Source organism: Crinia signifera, chromosome 1, assembly GCF_055691185.1.
Source record: "Crinia signifera chromosome 1, ASM5569118v1, whole genome shotgun sequence".
Classification (NCBI taxonomy): domain Eukaryota; kingdom Metazoa; phylum Chordata; class Amphibia; order Anura; family Myobatrachidae; genus Crinia; species Crinia signifera.
Window position 1 is genome coordinate 28,920,028 of NC_139217.1, and position 21,401 is coordinate 28,941,428.

At 46.4% G+C, this 21,401-nt stretch overlaps 1 protein-coding gene across 3 annotated transcripts in view; it reads left to right on the plus strand.

Annotated features, from left to right (window-relative positions):
* PTPRA (protein tyrosine phosphatase receptor type A) overlaps positions 1–21,401 on the plus strand; it is a 95,807-nt gene that overhangs the window by 40,168 nt on the left and 34,238 nt on the right. For all 3 annotated transcript variants that reach the window (XM_083183109.1, XM_083183191.1, XM_083183277.1), the window contains exon 2: positions 5,247–5,333. The gene's annotated coding sequence lies outside the window, so the exon portion shown is untranslated. The remainder of the gene's footprint in view (positions 1–5,246; positions 5,334–21,401) is intronic.

Below are 21,401 nucleotides of genomic sequence, written 5' to 3' on the forward strand. Positions count from 1 at the left end.
GCTATATAAGACGCTGTAACGGAACCTGCTGCGCTATATAAGACGCTGTAACGGAATCTGCTGCGCTATATAAGACGCTGTAACGGAATCTGCTGCGCTATATAAGACACTGTAACGGAATCTGCTGCGCTATAGAAGACGCTGTAACGGAATCTGCTGCGCTATAGAAGACGCTGTAACGGAACCTGCTGCGCTATATAAGACGCTGTAACGGAATCTGCTGCGCTATATAAGACGCTGTAACGGAATCTGCTGAGCTATATAAGACGCTGTAACGGAATCTGCTGCGCTATAGAAGACACTGTAACGGAATCTGCTGCGCTATATAAGACACTGTAACGGAATGTGCTGCGCTATATAAGACACTGTAACGGAATGTGCTGCGCTATATAAGACGCTGTAACGGAACCTGCTGCGCTATATATATGGGATACGGTCATTAGGTCGACAAGCATTGCGGTGCACTTCAAATTGTGTCCATGTCGACTGTGTCAACATTAGGGTCAGAAAACAGTGAAACACCCCATGTGGACCTTTTGACTGTTGACCTCAGTTTGGCCATGCCTGCACTACACGATGTGCTCAGTGAATGATATTGCTGAACAGTTTCTCTTGAACTTTCCAGTATCCTAGACAAACTATATTGTGCATGCTGTACACACTGAACAATATGACGTACAATTTAGCTGGAGCCTAGTAATATGCAGCTTTGTGTGACCGACATAGCCAACATTAAGCTGCTTGTGTCAGAAACCCTCACTAACGACACGTGCAAGTGCGCATCGATCTTAGCATACACAGTCACACTGGCCGATATTTTGAACGATACTGTTCAGAAGGGCCAAAATGAACGATATTGTTTATACACACACACGCAGACACCCCACCGATGTCTGACTGCAGCTTAATGCTGAGATGTGACTGGATAATGCTGAGGATCTCTGTACACAGCCTGGGGCAGGGAGGAGGTGCAGAGTGTCTTCTACAAACGTTCTGCTGTCAGAGACCCGCTTGTCTGATTCAATGATCCCATTCAGTTGCTGACTCACATGTGACCCTACAGTGCCAGCTCTGGTGCACTCTCTGGGTATGGCCTGTCATGTGACCCTACAGTGCCAGCTCTGGCACACTCTGGGTATGGCCTGTCATGTGGCCCTACAGTGCCAGCTCTGGCACACTCTCTGGGTATGACCTGTCATGTGACCCTACAGTGCCAGCCCTGGCACACACTCTGGGTATGGCCTGTCATGTGACCCTACAGTGCCAGCTCTGGCACACTCTCTGGGCATGGGCTGTCATGTGACCCTACAGTGCCAGCTCTGGCGCACTCTCTGGGTATGGCCTGTCATGTGACCCTACAGTACCAGCTCTGGCACACTCTCTGGGCATGGGCTGTCATGTGACCCTCCAGTGCCAGCTCTGGCACACTCTGGGTATGACCTGTCATGTGACCCTACAGTGCAAGCTCTGGCACACTCTCTGGGTATGGCCTGTCATGTGACCCTACAGTGCCAGCTCTGGCACACTCTCTGGGTATGACCTGACATGTGACCCTACAGTGCCAGCTCTGGCACACTCTCTGGGTATGACCGGTCATGTGACCCTCCAGTGCCAGCTCTGGCACACTCTCTGGGTATGACCTGTCATGTGACCCTCCAGTGCCAGCTCTGACGCACTCTCTGGGTATGGCCTGTCATGTGACCCTACAGTGCCAGCTCTGGCGCACTCTCTGGGTATGACCTGTCATGTGACCCTACAGTGCCAGCTCTGGCACACTCTCTGGGTATGACCTGTCATGTGACCCTCCTGTGCCAGCTCTGGCGCACTCTCTGGGTATGACCTGTCATGTGACCCTACAGTGCCAGCTCTGGCACATGCTGGGTATGACCGGTCATGTGACCCTACAGTGCCAGCTCTGGCGCACTCTCTGGGTATGACCTGTCATGTGACCCTACAGTGCCAGCTCTGGCGCACACTCTGGGTATGACCTGTCATGTGACCCTACAGTACCAGCTCTGGCACACTCTGGGTATGACCTGTCATGTGACCCTCCAGTGCCAGCTCTGGCACATGCTGGGTATGGCCTTACAAATACTGCGGAATATCATGTGTATCTGTATCACGTATATTGGTATAAACTATGTCCACCTCCCATCTATGCCAGCCCCACTACAGCATCATGGGTAGTTACAACAATTAAAATTAAAATTCTGTATTCTAAAGGGGGATGGTTGAGATTTGGGAGATTGACCAGAGTGGTTGCAAGCAGGTCAGCATGCGAAACGTGTATTTTATATAGCGGCGACATGTTCCATTGCCCTGTACAATAAGAAACAAAAGCGTGACAACGCGAGTAATAGACAAAGAGAGAGGCAAGAGGGCCCTGCTCGTAGGATGGCAGTTATTGCTTTGAGGGGCAGAACTGATTGCCCAATGTAATAACTGCATATAGTGCCAACATTAAGCGGCTCTGTAGTGTTCTGGCATCTCCGTGACAATGGTGTTAATGCCACTGATGCCTCTTTGGAAATGCAGTAAATGTAGTATGTTCTTGGCATGTGGCACAGAGCATCCTGCATCCCTCTACATGGCCTGTCCTGTACAGCAATGCACAGCCGTGGTGCAGAAGCCCTGCTATCGCTGGGGGCCTGTGTCATGTCAGGGGTGACCTGGGTTTCCCAGCAGGAATTCCGCTGTCCTGTGAAGAAACGCTGCAGGCTATATATATATAACTGGCTGCCACTTCCCGACCCATCTATCTGTGCTCCCGTCTTTCCCCGGAAAATAACCCTCGTCACACCCTACTCCCAGTGCTGAGCATTGCATGACAGGCAGACTTCTGACCGTCACTAGACCATGCAGCCATTGCTGGGATGGGAGATGGACCGCGTGTGCTGTATCTGCTGCTGTCCCTGGTTTGGATCTATAAATTGGCTACTAGGTTAAAACAAATGTCCCATCTATAGGACTTTGATTCGCTAATTGCATAGCCCCGATACTTGACATTTATCTGGTGCTACGCTTTAGGGACCTCGGACATAATACGCAGTAAACAGCCCTCGGTGCCGCGATGACACTTGGAACCCAGTTGCTTTTCCCTGATCCCATGTATTATTGCACGATAGCGTTTTTTGTTTGTTTTTGTTTTTATTAAAAAAATACGGTATAATTTGATAAAGTTAACCGGACCAATTGAATTCCACCTATTATTATTATTATTATTATTATTATTATGAATTTTCTCTGCCATGTTTTGGTGGACGTGAAGGTCTTCTAGATACAGTTTTATAACATTTTTGCACGTCTATTCGAGTATCCTGACATATGTAACTGACATTATTTTGTTACGGCGTCCAGGTGTGGTATACAAGATTAACGCTATCTAGACCCCATATGGCTAAGCGGGTCACAAGGGTCACATGTCAATGGGTCAACTCAAGAAAGGCTGACACATATTTTCATTTCCACCTGTCTTACAGCCAGATGTACTAAGTGTGAAAAGAGATAGAATGGAGAGTGATAAACCACCAACCAATCAGCACCTAACTGCCATGTTACAGGCTGTGTTTGAAAAATGACAGTTCAGAGCTGATTGGTTGGTGGTTTATCCCATTTCATCACTTTTGAAGGCTTATTACCTCTTGTATTAATCATGTACTGATCCTCTGCAAACAACAGTCTTGTTGGGGTGTAAGCTGTCCGCACACTTGTAGCATATGGACAGAGATGGGGCGCTGGTTCCTGGGGTGGGATGTATACAGTCGTTATATCTACAATCTACAGTGTCTAGGTTGACAGTCATACGGTCCACCACTATTGGTCGACATGGAAAAGGTTCACATGAGTGTTTTTTTTATTGTTGAGCCGATATGTGTCGACAGGCGGCATTTCATACCCTACCATCCACTACTGGGTGGGAGAATATTATAGTGTGCCCGAAGCATGGCGGTACATTTAAACCGTGTCAATACCGACCTATGTCGACATAGACACCCCAAAAAACCCATGAAAACCTCAGACCAATAGTGGTGGACCATATGACTGTAGACCTAGACATTGTGGATCAAATACACCATAACCGGGTGGGAGGACCACCTGTACCCTCCTGTATGCACCGGCTCAGTGGTGGAAATCTCTCTGACATCTTACCGGAATATGCCATTAATGCTGACTCCGCTCCGGTCTGGTGGCTGCGAAGGCCACCTTGTGGATGAGGACTATCGTCACCTAGGAAGTCAGGATTGACTTGTCGCAACTTTGGATGTAGAATATTCCAAACCCAACCCCCAGTTGAGTAGTGACCTTACTGTCTGAATCTGGGAAAATACCCAGGAAATGTGTCCCATGGGGTTACAGATCCCACCAGTGTTTAGTATGAGCCCTTCAGGCTCTAGAATTTGGTTGGTGACCGGTGCGGTGGTTGAGAATGCCGTAAAGGATGATCCGTCTCACCAGGACACTATTCTCCACTGTGGTAGTCCATGACCTGTGTACTCTGCATTACTCGCCTTGACGAGTGGAGATTTATAGACACCAACTCAAACATAATACGCTGCTCTGTGGCGTTCTCGCCAGAACCGCCCGATAAGTGAGACTTCCAGTAATGTAATTTGCAGTTGCTCGTCTATTCCCAGTTAATAGAAACGTCTCCCAATCCAAGACTAAGCTCTTCCGCCCGATGTTGCTATTTGTGGTGGTGGTGCCACCGCTGCACCAGGCTATCACATTCACCACCTTGGACAGTACTGCCTGAGGAAACAGTAACAGCCCAAAAGAAAAACTTAATTTATATATCTTGGTTGCTATTGGTTACAGAATATTTTCCCTGTTTCTTGATTCATAACGGTCTTCCGTAACAAGTTATGCAGCTTTAATGACACAGTATCACTGATGGATTATTGTGATTTGCTATAGTGTGGTACAATCTGCTGCTGTTTGTGTGTTGGCGGCCATATTGAGTGAGGGCAGTTAGATGGAAGAAGAGAGAAGAAAAGAAATTCGAACTATTCCCCCCCAAAAAACAAGTTTTTTGGAATAATTCGGATAACGGATATCCGGATACTCAATCTGTACTGTAAGTGCGGACCGTATCCACTGGGGAACTCGTAGCTATTAGGATTGACCCTAAGGACTTATGTCATCATTTGTTTCTCCTTTGTATTAATATGCATTGTGTGACCAGGTCTAATATTCTTCGGTGTCCTGAGGATGGTAGCATAGATCACTTCTTTTCCTTCTTGTTACAGGTTTTGAAGAGTGTGGCCCCGACAGATGGTTCTTTATGGAAACTGGTGGCTCTGAGCACAGACTGCTGACGCGGCTCTTCTGATAAGGTAATCCCTCTATACGGACAGTGGTCATTCAGAGGCATCCCCAATTTCTTGTCCTCCCAAGTTTATCACTTATAATAGCTATTGGGATGGTAATAACTAAAAATGATCAGCTTTATACAAGCGAGACGTATAAATCCTCTTCTGGGCCTGGATATACAGGCCATACATTATATAATGAGATATTTCTCTAAAGGCTGAGGTCGCGGCTTGGTTTGAATGATGGGGGAATAACAAGTACATGATATGTAATAGTTTTGTTCTCCGTGTAAATGTCAGAGCCCATCTGCTCAGTCCTGGGGCCCTGTTTCACCTTTCACGCTGCTGCACCTGTCAGTGCTGCTTAAGTATTTCATACGGTAGTGCGTGGTGGCACCTGCGACCTGGCTTCCACAACGTGACCAGATATTCTGCGCGTCGCTGCCTCCCCGCTCCCCCATACAGGTGGGCAGCTTTTACTCGGACATATTATTTTTCTTTAAAAATATAAATGTGAAAAAATGTGGCAGCCTAGCACTGTACAAATAAATGGTTGTCAAAGGACATAAAGGACAATAATGTTTATGTGTATGGAGGCATGTTCTATGTCGTGACCAATATAAACATTATTCTTATTACTCGTCAACCAAAGCCCCACACACACACACACACACACACACACACACACACACACACACACTTTCTTTTACTCTTGCCTTCAGCCCATCTATTCTCTTCTTCCTTCCAATTATTTGCTTTGGTTTCCTTTCCCTTTCTATTTTCCACCATCCTATTCCCTCTTTTCGCTTCCCTTCTCTTTTCTGCTCTTCTCTTCCCTTCTCTCTTCTGCTGTTGCCTTCTCTCTTCCGCTCTTGCCTTCCCTTCCCTCTTCCGCTCTTGCCTTCCCTTCCCTCTTCCGCTCTTGCCTTCCCTTCCCTCTTCCGCTCTTGCCTTCCCTTCCCTCTTCCGCTCTTGCCTTCCCTTCCCTCTTCTGCTCTTGCCTTCCCTTTCCTCTTCCGCTCTTGCCATCCCTTTCCTCTTCCGCTCTTGCCATCCCTTCCCTCTTCCGCTCTTGCCATCCCTTCCCTCTTCCGCTCTTGCCATCCCTTCCCTCTTCCGCTCTTGCCTTCCCTTCCCTCTTCTGCTCTTGCCTTCCCTTCCCTCTTCTGCTCTTGCCTTCCCTTTCCTCTTCCGCTCTTGCCTTCCCTTTCCTCTTCCGCTCTTGCCATCCCTTCCCTCTTCCGCTCTTGCCTTCTTTTCTTCTCCACTTTTTATTTCTGTGTTTATTAATGCCGAACTTTTGAGCATGAATATTTCAGCAGAGGACATGTCTCCTGATGGGCGCTGTCCTTTACGGTGTGGGGACTTTGGTGTTTAGTATCTGGGAGTCTGCCTGGACACACATCAAATCACACACACCCACCGCAGGAGGTGCTGTCGGGGATCAGATGGGATCCCTCTCCAAGGTGCAATGCGTTAAAATAAGCTCTTGGGCTTTCTATAGGGTTACACCATCTAAATGTGGCATTACCTGCCATATCCAAGCTCTCGAACGTATTGCATCTGGAGCTTGGTGCATTTGTGTTACGAGACCAAACCTCTGAAAACAGCCGGTAACATGGCAGTTAGGAGCTACTTTATGTCCACCCTCTTATCTCCATCCAAGGCCTGGTACATCGCTCATTGTACTAATTACAGTATGGAGAATGTGTCTCTGTGGAACATAATTTAGTGTTTGTTTAATCTGTTGTTCAGTAAATGACTTGTATTTCAGTACGGATCTGTGACTATACAGGTTGCAGCTTGTTATCTTGGATGAGGCATTTTCATCTGCACTGTGGTTCTAGGTCTAGTGTGTGTCGGCGTATGTGTTATGTGAACATGACTAAAATGTAGTTGTGACTCCGCACGCAGTGGTCGCGGCATTGTCCGAGCTTACTCAATATTCAGATCTCTGATCTATGCTAGTAACATCACTGAGGCACTGTATCCTTCTCCTCCACAGAGCTGACATAAACACCAGTGAAGAGGTTTTACCTGATCGTACACCTAGTGATTAATACGCCCGATCATTTTGTAGTTTGGTACTGCTACAAGCATTGCGCCAGTAGGGGGCAGTAGTGTGAGCTTCACAATGGTTTTCTGAAGCCCCTATGCTTGTAGTCATCTTGTAACCATTGTACGGCCTGCACTTAATACAGCGCCCAAACTTTTGTCTTTCAGGCACATATTTTAAGCATGACTGGAATGTGTGTTTTTGGAGAGTGAAATGTGACTCCAGGACATTTCCCTCCGGGTTCTCACATATAACTGATTGTAATGAGGCCTGCTGGCAGGTTTTACCTCGGTTTACAATGATGTAAGCCGGGAAGCAGTGCAAGTATTAACCACACATGTAACCTCTATAAGCTGTTCTACCCATTTTCCCTCAATGTACACAGCTCACACAAAACGTACATGTGTTCTTTTTTCCTACGCTCCGACACCTGGCCAACATTCTGTGAGGCCATACGGCCAGCCCATATACCAATGTGTAGTATGTAGCACTGATCCTCATGTATGAAATCCCGACTTCTCTATAGATGGTAAGCCTTAGAGAAGGGCCCTCCTTACTGTCTGTTAGTCCACAGCTACAATTGTGGTCACACACCCCAAACCTCAAATCATGCCAAATATCCCCACTGTGTCCGCCATAGACTTTTCCCTGCAGTTACGCTTGCAGCTTGCACGGGTTTGCGCCGCGGTTTCGCTTGCAGCTTGCACGGGTTTGCGCCGCGGTTTCGCTTGCAGCTTGCACGGGTTTGCGCCGCGGTTACGCTTGCAGCTTGCACGGGTTTGCGCCGCGGTTACGCTTGCAGCTTGCACGGGTTTGCGCCGCGGTTACGCTTGCAGCTTGCACGGGTTTGCGCCGCGGTTACACTTACAGCTTGCACGGGTTTGCGCCGCGGTTACGCTTACAGCTTGCACGGGTTTGCGCAGCGGTTACGCTTACAGCTTGCACGGGTTTTAAAAGTGGTTAAAAAAAAATAATTCCCACCTAATATGCATGTTTAATTCAATAGTTCTAACGACCGCGGTAAAAGAGTAAATTGGTTACCACTGGCTGAATATCCGGCATGTGTGGGATACTGTATCGTTGTAGCTATACGCTTTCTGTATCTGTGTTTGGTGATCATCTCTCTTCCGTTGTTTCAGTCCGATAAGCAGAGACTAGAACAGATGAATGTTCTCCGCTCCCCTGAGGTTACATGGGCTTGCTGGAGTGTGTCCGAGCCCTGCTAGTCCCCATCTGGTTCATTGACGCTGTTCCCAGTTCCGCCCTGGCTCTTTCTGATTTGCATTTTTAGAATTCACTCTAGGATTTATGTAGGGCAGGGTGCTGACCACCAGGCAGGGCACCTTTTTTTCGGGAGGGCACATTTTATATTAGAAATTTACATTACAAACAAAAAAAATATATATAAAAAATTGCACACTGCACTAGGATTACGCCCATTAGACATTTTCATACTCTGCTATGCCCATTATGTATCCTGTCGTAATGACAATTACACATTATACCATACACTGTAATCCCCATTACACATGATGGCACACACTGTAATACCCATTACACATGATGGCACACACTGTAATACCCATTACACATGATGGCACACACTGTAATACCCATTACACATGATGGCACACACTGTAATACTCATTACACATGATGGCACACACTGTAATACCCATTACACATGATGGCACACACCGATGCAGTGTGCACAGTACCACACACAAAAAGGGCAGGGTGCATTTTGAGGTTTTAAAAGCTGGCTGGGTGCGGCACCCTGCAAAAGAAGCTTAGAGGGAACACTACATTTTCAGCCTCTGCCCCTCTGCGTGGATATGTGTTTTGTAATTGGTGTTTTATCTGCCGGGATGAGCGCAGGAAGTGTCGTGGAAATGTAATGATACTTCACAGAAAGGGTAGTGGAGACGTGTAATAGCCTCCCATCAGTGGTGGTAAAGGCTAGACATTATATGACCAATGCAGCAATATTCCTGTGCACCTGGGTTAGTAATTCCATGATCTATACTCCTTTATGCCTTACTTAATAATTCCTCACAATACTGTATATTGCACACAGACATCCCTTTCTGCAAGCGGTTGTGTTCTGTAGCGCGTTCTAAAGCACTTTAGAACAACAAGGCGTACCCGATGTCATGCCTGCAGAGCGGCTGATCCTGGGCAAGCCTCCACCCTTACTGATCGGACACTTGATGTGTCGGCCTGCGGCTGGCGTGCATATTTGAATTTTCCCCGTCAGCTGTGACACACACACACAGTCTAGACTCACCACAGCAGAGTGCAGCACCCCAGGCAGGGAGAAGCTGCAGGGTGCTAGGATGAACACAGCTGTCATTTAACTAAACATCCTGCAACAGTTATCGCGTAGATCTATAGTAAAACTGTGGCAGGGCATGCTGGGATGTGTAGTTCTACAGCAGCTGAAAGGCCGCATATGGGCCGCCCCCTGTCCTACAATAAGACCAAATGCTCTATACAAAGTGTTACTGTGAGGACATATAAAGTACATAATAATGCAGTGATGGCTAACCTTGACACTCCAGCTGTTGTTGAACTACACATCCCAGGATGCCTTGTGTCAGTTTTAGCATGGCCAAATAGTAAAACTGTAGCAGGGCATGCTGGGATGTGCAGTTCAACAACAGCTGAAGTGTCAAGGTTAACCGTCACTGTAATAGGGAGACATTGGTGAAACCTAGTGATCAGTAAACTTTGCCGAAAAACTGGTAATAGCAATAGCCAATAGCAACCAATCAGATCCTTATTTGCCTTTTGAAGCTGCAGCTTTCTACAAGATGTGGAACTACAAGTAAACCATTCTCCTCTGTCTATGCTGGGACCTGTAGTCCTGAAACTGCTGAGGCCTAGACCACAATTAGTTATCAATGTTCTCTGTTGCTCTCATCCCAGTTCTATCTCCTTAAATCATGATATTTAAGTGTTTGATCCGTCTAACCTGGTATCAGATGTGTTTTTTTAGCTTCATTCCCAGTGACCCCTGAGAAGACGAGATTGTATGTGTTCCGATTATTGTATAAGTCAGGGACTCTTTTGCCTTTTAGAAACTGAAAGCGGTTAATAAAACGTGCAATAGTTGTGGAGTAGACAGCCATTTTGTTTTCTCACCGATACTTCTAAGAACGCGTGCCAACCGATGTCTGTGTGACTGGGACAATTAATAATGAGGCATGAGGCATATAAGTAGGCTGTTGGGATATTCTTCCCCTCACTTGCTTGAAATGTCTGAAAAAAAAATCCCATTTATTTCTTACAACGTCCTATTTTCCGCTAAGCCTCTGTGGCTTTCCTCTAATTATCCTTACCCGTGCTTTTAATTAGAATAATTCTGTGCGAGGTCTCTGTTGTTCTACAACAATTGGGTCACGTTAACTCCTGGAAGGATTTACTCCTCCTTGTACAATGGGGCCTCTTTCGTAGAATACATTTTTATTTCACCGTATTTACTATATTATCCATTAATGGCGTGCATGCTGGTGTTGTGTGCGGTGGCACCTCAGGAATGCTATTAAGTAATCTTCTGAGGCAGAGTATAATGTCAGATATTCCTCACAAAATGGAGTTTTCAGTCAGAGTTTGCCTGTATGGGTCAATTAATCAAACGTGATCAGGCCAAACAAAATGGTGGCCAATGGGTTGATTCAGTCAATCAGCCGATGTGTTTGCCTGTTTGGAAATTTACAGTGGGGAGAAACTCCCTCCACCACGGTCATGGTTTTCTCAACGATTTTGAGCCTTGACCATTTTTTTGCCTGACGTTTGCTACCTTTAGCGGCTGTAATGTCATTAATAAACACAATGCCGGTCTATAGGACCATGAGTCGGCTTTCTGTCATCATCTCTGCCACCAACAGCGAAGGAGTACATAGCAATGGTTTTTGTAAAGCTTTTAATAGCCTCCTATTGCTGCCAACTTAATTCCGGAATATAAAATACCTCAGCAAATGTTCTTTTGTCTGGAAATGTTGTGTTATTAAATGCGGCATTTTGGTAACTGGTAATTCATCTCCAAATTGCGTGACCAAATAAACCACATTAAAATGGCTTCTTCCTGTAGTCGTCTTTTTCATTTTGGCTTGACCGAAGTCTGGGCAATATGGCAGCTTCCTATAGCAATTGAGGAATGTTTTACTATAATGGTAGCCATTGGCTGTATTGAAATACCTAGGATGCATAATATATGCAGGGTGGACTTGCGGTGAAACTTAGACCCCACGGTGCGGCATTTCCTGTTTACAAATGAACAGGTGTGTCACGTAGCGGATTCACTTATCCGCTCTCCCAACACTGTGGTAACTGTGTGGCGGCAGAGGGGTTAAAATGGTTTTACTGTGTTTTCTATCTCTTTCCTGCAGGTTAATTTGCCGCTCTGAGGCTTTGTGAGGTTTGTTTCACGTCCAGCTTTGTGAGTCGCCATGGTAACCGGGCCTACGCAGCCGTTTGGCTCCATCCGTAAAACAGAGAGCTCCTGACATGACAACGATCTGTGTTTTTCTTGCCTCAGTCCTGGACAGAAACAAAGGCACCCTATATCCGGGGCCTCATGCTCTGAAATCTGTAAAATAGAAGTATTCTTAATGACATACAGGGCGTTAAAGATGCACAAACCTGTCCCTGATGTTTGGTTTGCGTGGAAACCTGTGTACGACCATTACGCTCAGAAATAAAAAGGCATTTTTCAATTTATCTGCTGAGCGCCTGCGATAAACCCAACTCCGACTGTGATCCGATTGTGGAAATTAATTTAATTTTTTTTTCTTTTTTAGCTTGTAAGTATAAGCCGATCTGTCAAAGCTGATCTTCTGCTGTGGAAATATCCGCATAATAACACGATAGGGTCGGTACGCCTGGCTTATACCGCTCACTCTGAGTATCCCTGCTAGTCCGTCTTAATCAGAGGCTCTGGAATCCGTGAAGCATGCAATATACTGCAATGCTTGGAAACTATTCACTAGAGATTATTTATTTTATGCTTTTATCCTCTTCGCATCGTCACAATATTTACCAACACTCATTACACCGAAGTTGCAGACTAGCGCGTATTTTTGCGCCAACCGGCAGACATTTTGTGCTAGTGGAGGAATTTCTCCTCAAGAAAAACTAGGGCTTCAGGTTTCCTGGAAAATTGTTCTTCCTTTTTTACCTGATGAGAATTTCTAATGGCAATTATGTGTCATTAGACTAAATATCTTGTACTTGAAGTTTATTAAGGTTAGTCTGGCTGGGTTCTCACCCCTTATCAAGGACATTGAGGTTGAATAATAAGCCTTTGTTTTAGAAACGCAAAAAAAAAAAAGTGTCCGCACAGAGCTCTCATTAAAGTGTACCTGTTGCCTTGCATACCGATAAGGCAGCCATTTTATGGCCTCAGGGCCGTAACACTGACCGGTGCCATGCCCAGTTTCCGAGAGGTGGGGGGCTTTGTTACCCTGCAACCGGTATTGATCTGATAAGGCTGTGTATACACTAAACAATATTCATTAGCGTATAGCAGAATTTTTCTGCCATTACACGACCGGTTTTAAGGATATCTATGGTTGAGTCCAAATGGTTAAATCAAAATGACTGAGGTAATAAAACGTCACCTGTAGTCAAGCATGAATATTCTCAAAACCTGGACTGTAATGATGGCCTATCCCAAGCATGTTTTAAAAATGTAAACATGCTTGGTATAGGCGTATTGATATCCTTACAAAAAAATAAGGATCAAATATGGTTTGAGGTAACATGTTTAAAAAAGGGGCAGACTAGATGGGCCAAGTGGTTCTTATCTGCCGTCACATTCTGTGTTTCTAGGAGTTTGCCTTTTAGTCTGATTGTGAGGTGGTATCAGTGTTTTTTTAAATGGCTGCCAATGCACTGAAATGGAGGGGTCCTGTAATGTGAGAACACTAAATTATGCTGTGTACCCACGGTACGATTGCCTTGCGATTCGATCGGGATTGAATCGCGCGGCAAGCAAATCGCATTTGATTTTGAGTTGATAGTACAGATGTACTATAATAAGTTTTTCTTGTGTCTGTACTATAATAGTCTTTCCTGCATTTTCTTTCTATTTTTCCCGTTAGTTTTCCACTAAACGGGAGCGCGCATCCGGATCGAATGCGGCTGAAAACAGTACTGGGGGAGTTCTGCGTTCTGTGCCCGCGGCTACCTAGCAAGAAGCCTGAAATGTACCGGGCCATAAACACTGCTCATGGATTAAATGTTAAAATATCTATACGTATTCCTTTGTGGGATTGCTTCAATCTGGCCCAAACAGAGGTGAAGTCCACAAATAGAGTCCTGGTTCAGGTATCCGAAATTGAAGGTGGTGATTTTATAATCCACAAAGTGTTTGAAGGAAGGCTTATGCTGCTTTCAGACCGCATAACTGGCTTTGACCCTGTATTTGAAAACGTTTCCAAAAACGTGTCTGCCAGATAAAACCCCTTTCACACCGCAGCTCTTAAATGGTATATTACCGTTTAAGTGCCGATTTTTTGACACTGGCAGACCCGTTTTTGGAAACTTTCCAAATACAGGGTCAAAGCCAGTGCAGCCTTCAGCCCTTCCCTCCCCTCCGTGCAGCACCCCCCGCGCGTGTCGACGCCCCCCGCGCGTGTCGACGTCGACCGGTACCTCCGTTGTGGATCCCGGCACTGCAGTTCTGTATGGTCGGAAGCACTTATGAAAAAAAGTGTCTTTCAGAAAATGGCTGCCCCATAGGAAAACCTGTTTAAAAAAACTGTCTTTCGTATGGGGGCAGCCATTTTCCAAAAGTCACTTTTCTTAAAAGAAAAGTGACTTTTGGAAAATGGCTGCCCCCATACGAAAGACAGTTTTTTTAAACAGGTTTTCCCATGGGGCAGCCATTTTCTGAAAGACACTTTTTTTCATAAGTGCTTCCGACCATACAGAACTGCAGTGCCGGGATCCACAACGGAGGTACCGGCTGCACGGGGGTAGGTCGACACGCGCGCGGGGGGGCGCGGGCGGCTCCAGTGCTGTGAATATTTAATGAGCGCTCATTAAATATTCACTGTGCTGAATTTAGGACCCAGCTCATTGGCTGGGTCCTAAATACCGTTTCAGAACCCAATTTTGAGCCTAAAATACCGGTTCTGAAACGGGTAGGACCCTGCATTTTAACCGGTTAGAAAAAACGGTGGTACTCTTTACCTAGAACGGCGCCCGCGATCAGAATCGCGGGCGTCGGGGGTAAAAAATCGCGGTAATCGCGGGCATCGCGGGTAAATCGCGGGTACATCAAAATCGGGTACCCGCGATTACCGCGATTTTCCCATAGGGAACAATGTTAAAAAGTCAGATTGATCGCGATTTTGCATTCAATGCCTCAATGCCCGCGATTTTCCCATAGGAATCAATGTTAAATGGGCTACAGAGCCCAAATAGCCCCAATTAACCCTTAAATGTCCCCCAAATTTTTGTACGCCACCCCACGATCCACGCCAACCCGAAGCGTGGCGAGCGGCGGCGGTACGCGTCCTCCGACCTTTTCATGCCCTACTATCCACGTCGGCGTGGAGTTGAGAATAGAATAGTGTGGCGAGCGCAGCGAGCCACCGAGCCCGAAGCGTGGCGAGCGCAGCGAGCCCCGCGAGGGGACGCGGATACCTTCACAGGTAAACGCGTCCCTTCGCGGGCTTCACAGGTGTCGGCGTCGCCACGGACACCTGTGAAGTCCGCGAGGGGACGCGTATAACTGTGAAGGTATCCGCGTCCCCTCGCGGGGCTCGCCACGCTTCGGGCTCGGTGGCTCGCTGCGCTCGCCACACTATTCTATTCTCAACTCCACGCCGACGTGGATAGTAGGGCATGAAAAGGTCGGAGGACGCGTACCGCCGCCCCCTCGCGGGCTCGCTGCGCTCGCCACGCTTCGGGTTGGCGTGGATCGTGGGGTGGCGTACAAAAATTTGGGGGACATTTAAGGGTTAATTGGGGCTATTTGGGCTCTGTAGCCCATTTAACATTGATTCCTATGGGAAAATCGCGGGCATTGAGGCATTGAATGCAAAATCGCGATCAATCTGACTTTTTAACATTGTTCCCTATGGGAAGATCGCGGGCATCGCGTCGCGGCCGTTTATGTGCTGCCCGCGATGTCGCGATCACCGCGATGGGCGCCGTTCTAGGTAAAGAGTACCAAAACGGTATTTTCTAACCGGTTAAGTGGTCCTGCACCTTTCAGACCGCACAGATTACCGTTTTAAAACGGTAAAAAAAACGGCAATATACCGTTTACAAAGTGCGGTCTGAAAGGGGCATTAGAGAGGGGTGCTGGGCATCTGATGCGTTTCACTGAGGGTCTCAGCTTTTTCAAAAAAGAGGTGTAAACTCCACCTCTGTTTGGGCCAGATTGAAGCAATCCTACAAAGGACGAGACTTTCACCAGACTCTTAAGGGGACATTTCCATCTGCTGCAAGCATACAGCTTAAATCCCCGTTATACGTGAGTGTCATACCATTACTGCTCAATCGTAAGCCTTCCTGCCACATTATTTGGAGCCAAATCGGAACTAGATCCTTATTAAGGAAGTAAGAGGGGTTCCATTCCCTAAATCTAAAACGCAACTTTATTTTGCACCACCATTTTTCTGAGATTTCATTTAATGATTTAATGTCATTTTAATGTTATTTTAAAGTGTGTATTGTGATGTTTTTTTTAGGAATAAATAATTCATTTATCATACTGTTGGTTAATCGTTCCTCAAAGAGCAGTTTTTCTCTCTTGCTTTTCCTGTGTTATAAAATAAGGACTGACTATCCTTAATCAAAACTGCAGCTGAATTTGAAGAAAACCTCAAGCAGCGCCTAGTATCACCCATAGAGGTGGTACACACCATTTCTTTTACATATTCCCAGATGTCTAGGAGGCTTACAAACCCCCCCCTTCCCTAAATCTGACAAGTCCTCATTCGGGGCTGATAAGCTGACCTTGATCTGCAGATAATTTGTGATGTTATCGCACCGGGCGATTATGGAGACGATAGTCCGGTCTTTGTGTCAATATGAATAATTTTTCATTATTACAGAGACTTAATCGCGTCTTATTTCTCTTGTTCCTTGTTGGGATCAAAGGGGCATTAGTGCAAGAGGTCTTCCCTGATATTAAAGGGTCACAAAGGAAAATTACAGAGAAAATCCCATTATTCCCTCGGGAGATGACTCCTAAGTATTATTTTTTATTATTATTATTATTATTAAATGCCAGGTTAGTTTGTGATTGTGTGTTTGTGTTCTAGATCATAGATTTTTTTTTGTCGATTTGGACCAAAAAAACAAACAAAATGGTGCAAAATGTACAAAAACTTACAAAGTCCAAATGCCAAAACTTATTTACAGGTAAGCCGGGGGGGGGGGGGGGGGGGGGGATTCATATCGTACATACAGATTTAAGGGTGCTGGTTCTGAGTCGGACAGATTGGTACAGATGTCTGGATTGGGCCGTGGTATAGGAGTTGGTTCTAGGCCGAAAGGCCGTTAGTTCGACAGTGTCTAGGTCGACAGTGAAAAGGTTGACATGGGCATAGCGAGCGCAGCGGTGCACTTTAAACTGTGTCCATGTCGACTGTTGACATTCAGGTAAAAAAAATAGTGAAAAACCCTATGTTGCCCTGTCGACCTAGACGTTGTCGAACTAATGACCTTTTCCCATGTTGACCTAGACCCATGTCTACCTTTTCCCACGTCGGCCTAATGGTGTCGACCTGATGACTGTCGACTATCATGCTGTAGACCAAATCATCCCAACCCATGTTTTCCACCCCCTGGTTTACGAGATTGAGTAGAAAATGCAGTTGCTTTAGTAATTCAGGACTGTGCTGCAAAGCCTGCCCAGACCACACTGCACGGGATGTTTCTAGGGCGTGATAGATGTGGACAGGGTGTGGCTTAGCGATAGATGTGGACAGGGTGTGGCTTAGCGATAGAGGTGGACAGGGTGTGGCTTAGCGATAGAGGTGGACAGGGTGTGGCTTAGCGATAGAGGTGGACAGGGTGTGGCTTAGCGATAGATGTGGACAGGGTGTGGCTTAGCGATAGATGTGGACGGGGTGTGGCTTAGCGATAGAGGTGGACAGGGTGTGGCTTAGCGATAGATGTGGACGGGGTGTGGCTTAGCGATAGATGTGGACGGGGTGTGGCTTAGCGATAGATGTGGACGGGGTGTGGCTTAGCGATAGATGTGGACGGGGTGTGGCTTAGCGATAGATGTGGACGGGGTGTGGCTTAGCGATAGATGTGGACGGGGTGTGGCTTAGCGATAGATGTGGACAGGGTGTGGCTTAGCGATAGATGTGGACGGGGTGTGGCTTAACGATAGATGTGGACGGGGTGTGGCTTAGCGATAGATGTGGACGGGGTGTGGCTTAGCGATAGATGTGGACGGGGTGTGGCTTAGCGATAGATGTGGACGGGGTGTGGCTTAGCGATAGATGTGGACAGGGTGTGGCTTAGCGATAGATGTGGACGGGGTGTGGCTTAGCGATAGATGTGGACGGGGTGTGGCTTAGCGATAGATGTGGACGGGGTGTGGCTTAGCGATAGATGTGGACAGGGTGTGGCTTAGCGATAGAGGTGGACGGGGTGTGGCTTAGCGATAGAGGTGGACGGGGTGTGGCTTAGCGATAGATGTGGACAGGGTGTGGATTAGTGAGTTGTCCACATCTATCGCTATCTGCACTGGGAATTGCAGTGACGCAATGCAGTGACGCGTATCTCACCAGTGCCAGCGCGTAAGCTGTCTCCCTTTCCTGCCAATAGAAACAGACTCTGCAGAGGAAAGACAGTGATACATTGTGTTCTCAGGTAAAGTGATGTTTGGACAACGTGGAAAAAAATCATGTATTGTTCTAAGGCTGTGTTACAGCATGTTCCTGGGAACTCTGTTTTGTGGAAGAACTTGCTCTAGTAATCAATCAGACCTATCATTCACAAACTGGGTGCCACGGGATGCTTGCCGTGGTGGCACAGGTTGGTGGTCCAGTACCTAATCACGTTATTAATGGACAATGTGATGGGCAAACCAGTGCTGGTGGCTGCCTGTTATTAAGAATGGACAAACAGAAGAGAGACCAAGAGCGTTTGAGAACCATGGTCTTCAACATGGATGCTTCGCAGCAGAGAAAATTGTCGAGGGTAAAGTGGTCACCCCCCCCCCCCCCCAATTACCAGACTGGGACCAAAAATCAGCCCTGGCATTAAAAGACCACAAGCCCACCTTGGCAGCGGCTCCTAGCGCGCACAAGCTGTCAGCATGGTATCGAATTGCTCCTTATACCCACCCAGCAGGTGGAGGTGCTGGACATGCCCGCTGAATGGCTTAAGGGGTCTATTCAAATAAAGTAAGATCCATTCCTGTTCAATTGTGCGACCAAATCCGACTGGGAGTTGAATAGGTGGTTAAATAGCCGTTTTCCGACAAACTGCAGTTTCCGACTCTAATTGAATAGACCCCTTGGCCTCTGACTGCCGGCTGGGCTTGCCCGCTGGCTGCTCTGGCCGTGGCCTGTTGCTAGTCAGTGGCCTTTACCTGTGTACTAATAGTTTTGTCATTCCAACACACTGTGACTGTGCTGTAGGCATTGTGCACTGATGCTGTGTATCTGGTTGCTTAATAATTCTGAGACCGTACAACCGCGTCACACGTTTACGGTAATGAGCCCCCCACCACCACCTCTCTTTATTTTCCGCTCCAATGCTTCTAGCTGCTGCCTGTGCCCTCTATTTGCTGCGCTGTTCACGGGTCACTTGCTGCCGCTGTGGCTGTATTTACATTCGGGTAAGGACGCAGGGAGATCATCGCCAGGGGTAGCGCAGCAGCCTCCGTGCTGGGTGAAGGGGAGAAACCTTACAGCTCCAAATGCTTTCAAATACATACAATATGTGTCTGGTTTACCTATGACAAGGGGTTGCCGTGGTAACAGGATATTGGACGCCCACTGCATAGCGTTGCTTCCTGTACTGTACGTGGTGATGCTCCTGTTTCTCTACACGCTCATGTGGGAATAGCCCAATTATTATGATAAAAGCGCTGCTTCTCCTTTTGATTGTAATAAAGAGGGGGGGGGGGGAATAAAGTGGAGGAGTTTCCCATAGCAACCAAACGGCAGCATTTCATTGTACAGGATAGCGAAGTGCTGATCTGGGAACAGAGGTGCCCTGTGGTACCAGCCCCGGACAGGGGTAATAGATTATTAGTTTGACGCATAAAAAAGGTTGAATGGTCAAAAGGTCAACATAATTAAAAAGGAAAAGGTCAAAATTTGTTTTTCATGTATTTTCGGTGTCTTGTCGTTTTTATATAGGTCGACATGGACACTGTTGACCTTTTAACTGACCACCTAGCCACTGTTAACCTAATGACCGGACATCCAGACGAGTAGTGGCCCCTGGACCAGTAATGTCCTTCTGTTGGTCTGTCTGAAGCTGTAGGACGGGCTTCCCGATGTTAGATCTTAGTTATGTCGCTCTATAATTGGTTGATCCCATATGACCGATATGGTCTAAAGCAGCCATGTCCAACCTGCGGCGTTCCAGCTGTTGTGAAACTACACATCCCAGCATGCTTTGACACAGTTTTTGCTAGAAGGGAATGCTGAAACTTTGGCAAGGCATGCTGGGATGTGTAGTTTCACAACAGCTGGAGGGTCACAGGTTGGACACCCAGTGATCCATACCCACACACTGACAGTGTGTCCAGCGCTGAGGTGCAGAGAATGGGAATGACTAGACCTGTGGAACTGGTGCCGGGATGGACTGACAGTTGGAATCCTGACTGTTCAAATGCCTGACAGTTAGGATTACGACTTACAGTGGCTGTTGTCCTTCGTAGGGAGGAGGCTTCTTTGTGCTCATCCCCCTGTCAGCCAATCGGCTTCTGTGATTTATGTAGCAGTCTTGGAACTGCTGGAAGCTGATCTGGCCTGTGTACCGGCGGCTCCGTTCCCATAGTGACCCAGGGAATCCGCTTCCCCATACGGTTTCCATTGATCTCCGTAAAGCGCGGCCTAATAGGATATACCTCAGTGTGACCGACACTGAGGAACAGACAGTAAAATTATATATCCGTATACCTTACAGACGAATCCCATTCACACTCATGAATAAATTACACTACTTTGTGTTTTTAAAGGGAGAATTAGCATTTTTGAGGTGTATTTAAATCCGCTTTACAGTAGATCACAATTTATGGTTCCCAGCAGCAATGTCATTAATCTCTGCAGTAATGGGACTGTGATACATTGTTGCTTTTTTCCCCTCCTCCAAGCAGGGGATGTGAGTCTTATTTAAAAAACAAAACAAAAAAACAACCCTTAATTTATGCAAATTAAACGGTTTTCAATAAATTGTCCTTTTGCGCTATTCATACTGAAGAATCCTTCTTTCGGTTCCCCGTCCGCCATAATATCTCACATTCATATGTAAAACCCTCATGTGTTATCCGGAGGGCTGCAATTTGTTGAAGGGTCCATTGCCCCCCCCCCTTTCCCGCTTCGTTCTGGGTACCGCTTAGTAATCATCTGAGGAGAAGCCAAAGTGGATATTAACATAATGGCTGGTGATTGTGGGAATTATGTCTCCATTCAGCGTGACTGTGGGAGGCTAGAACCATTTCTCTGTGGCCTAGGGGTGAGCAAATCGTGGGCAGGCAACACAAAGACATTTAAGTGGGGATTAAAGAACACTCGGGCTGCTGAGAGGTCAACGTTGACTTCCTCCGGGCTGCAGTGTTGTAACCGATTCTGCAGACCACTGGTCACCTGTACCCAATTCATGGACTTCTTCAAAATGGCATCTCCATTAACCAGTGTATACTCTGGAAGCATTGTACTTATATGGTGTATACTTTGTCTGCTTTTATAAAAATAAAAAAAAAAATATATATATATATATATATATATATATATATATATATATATATATATATATATATATATATATATATATATATATATATATATATATATATATATATATATATAATTTTTTTTATATAT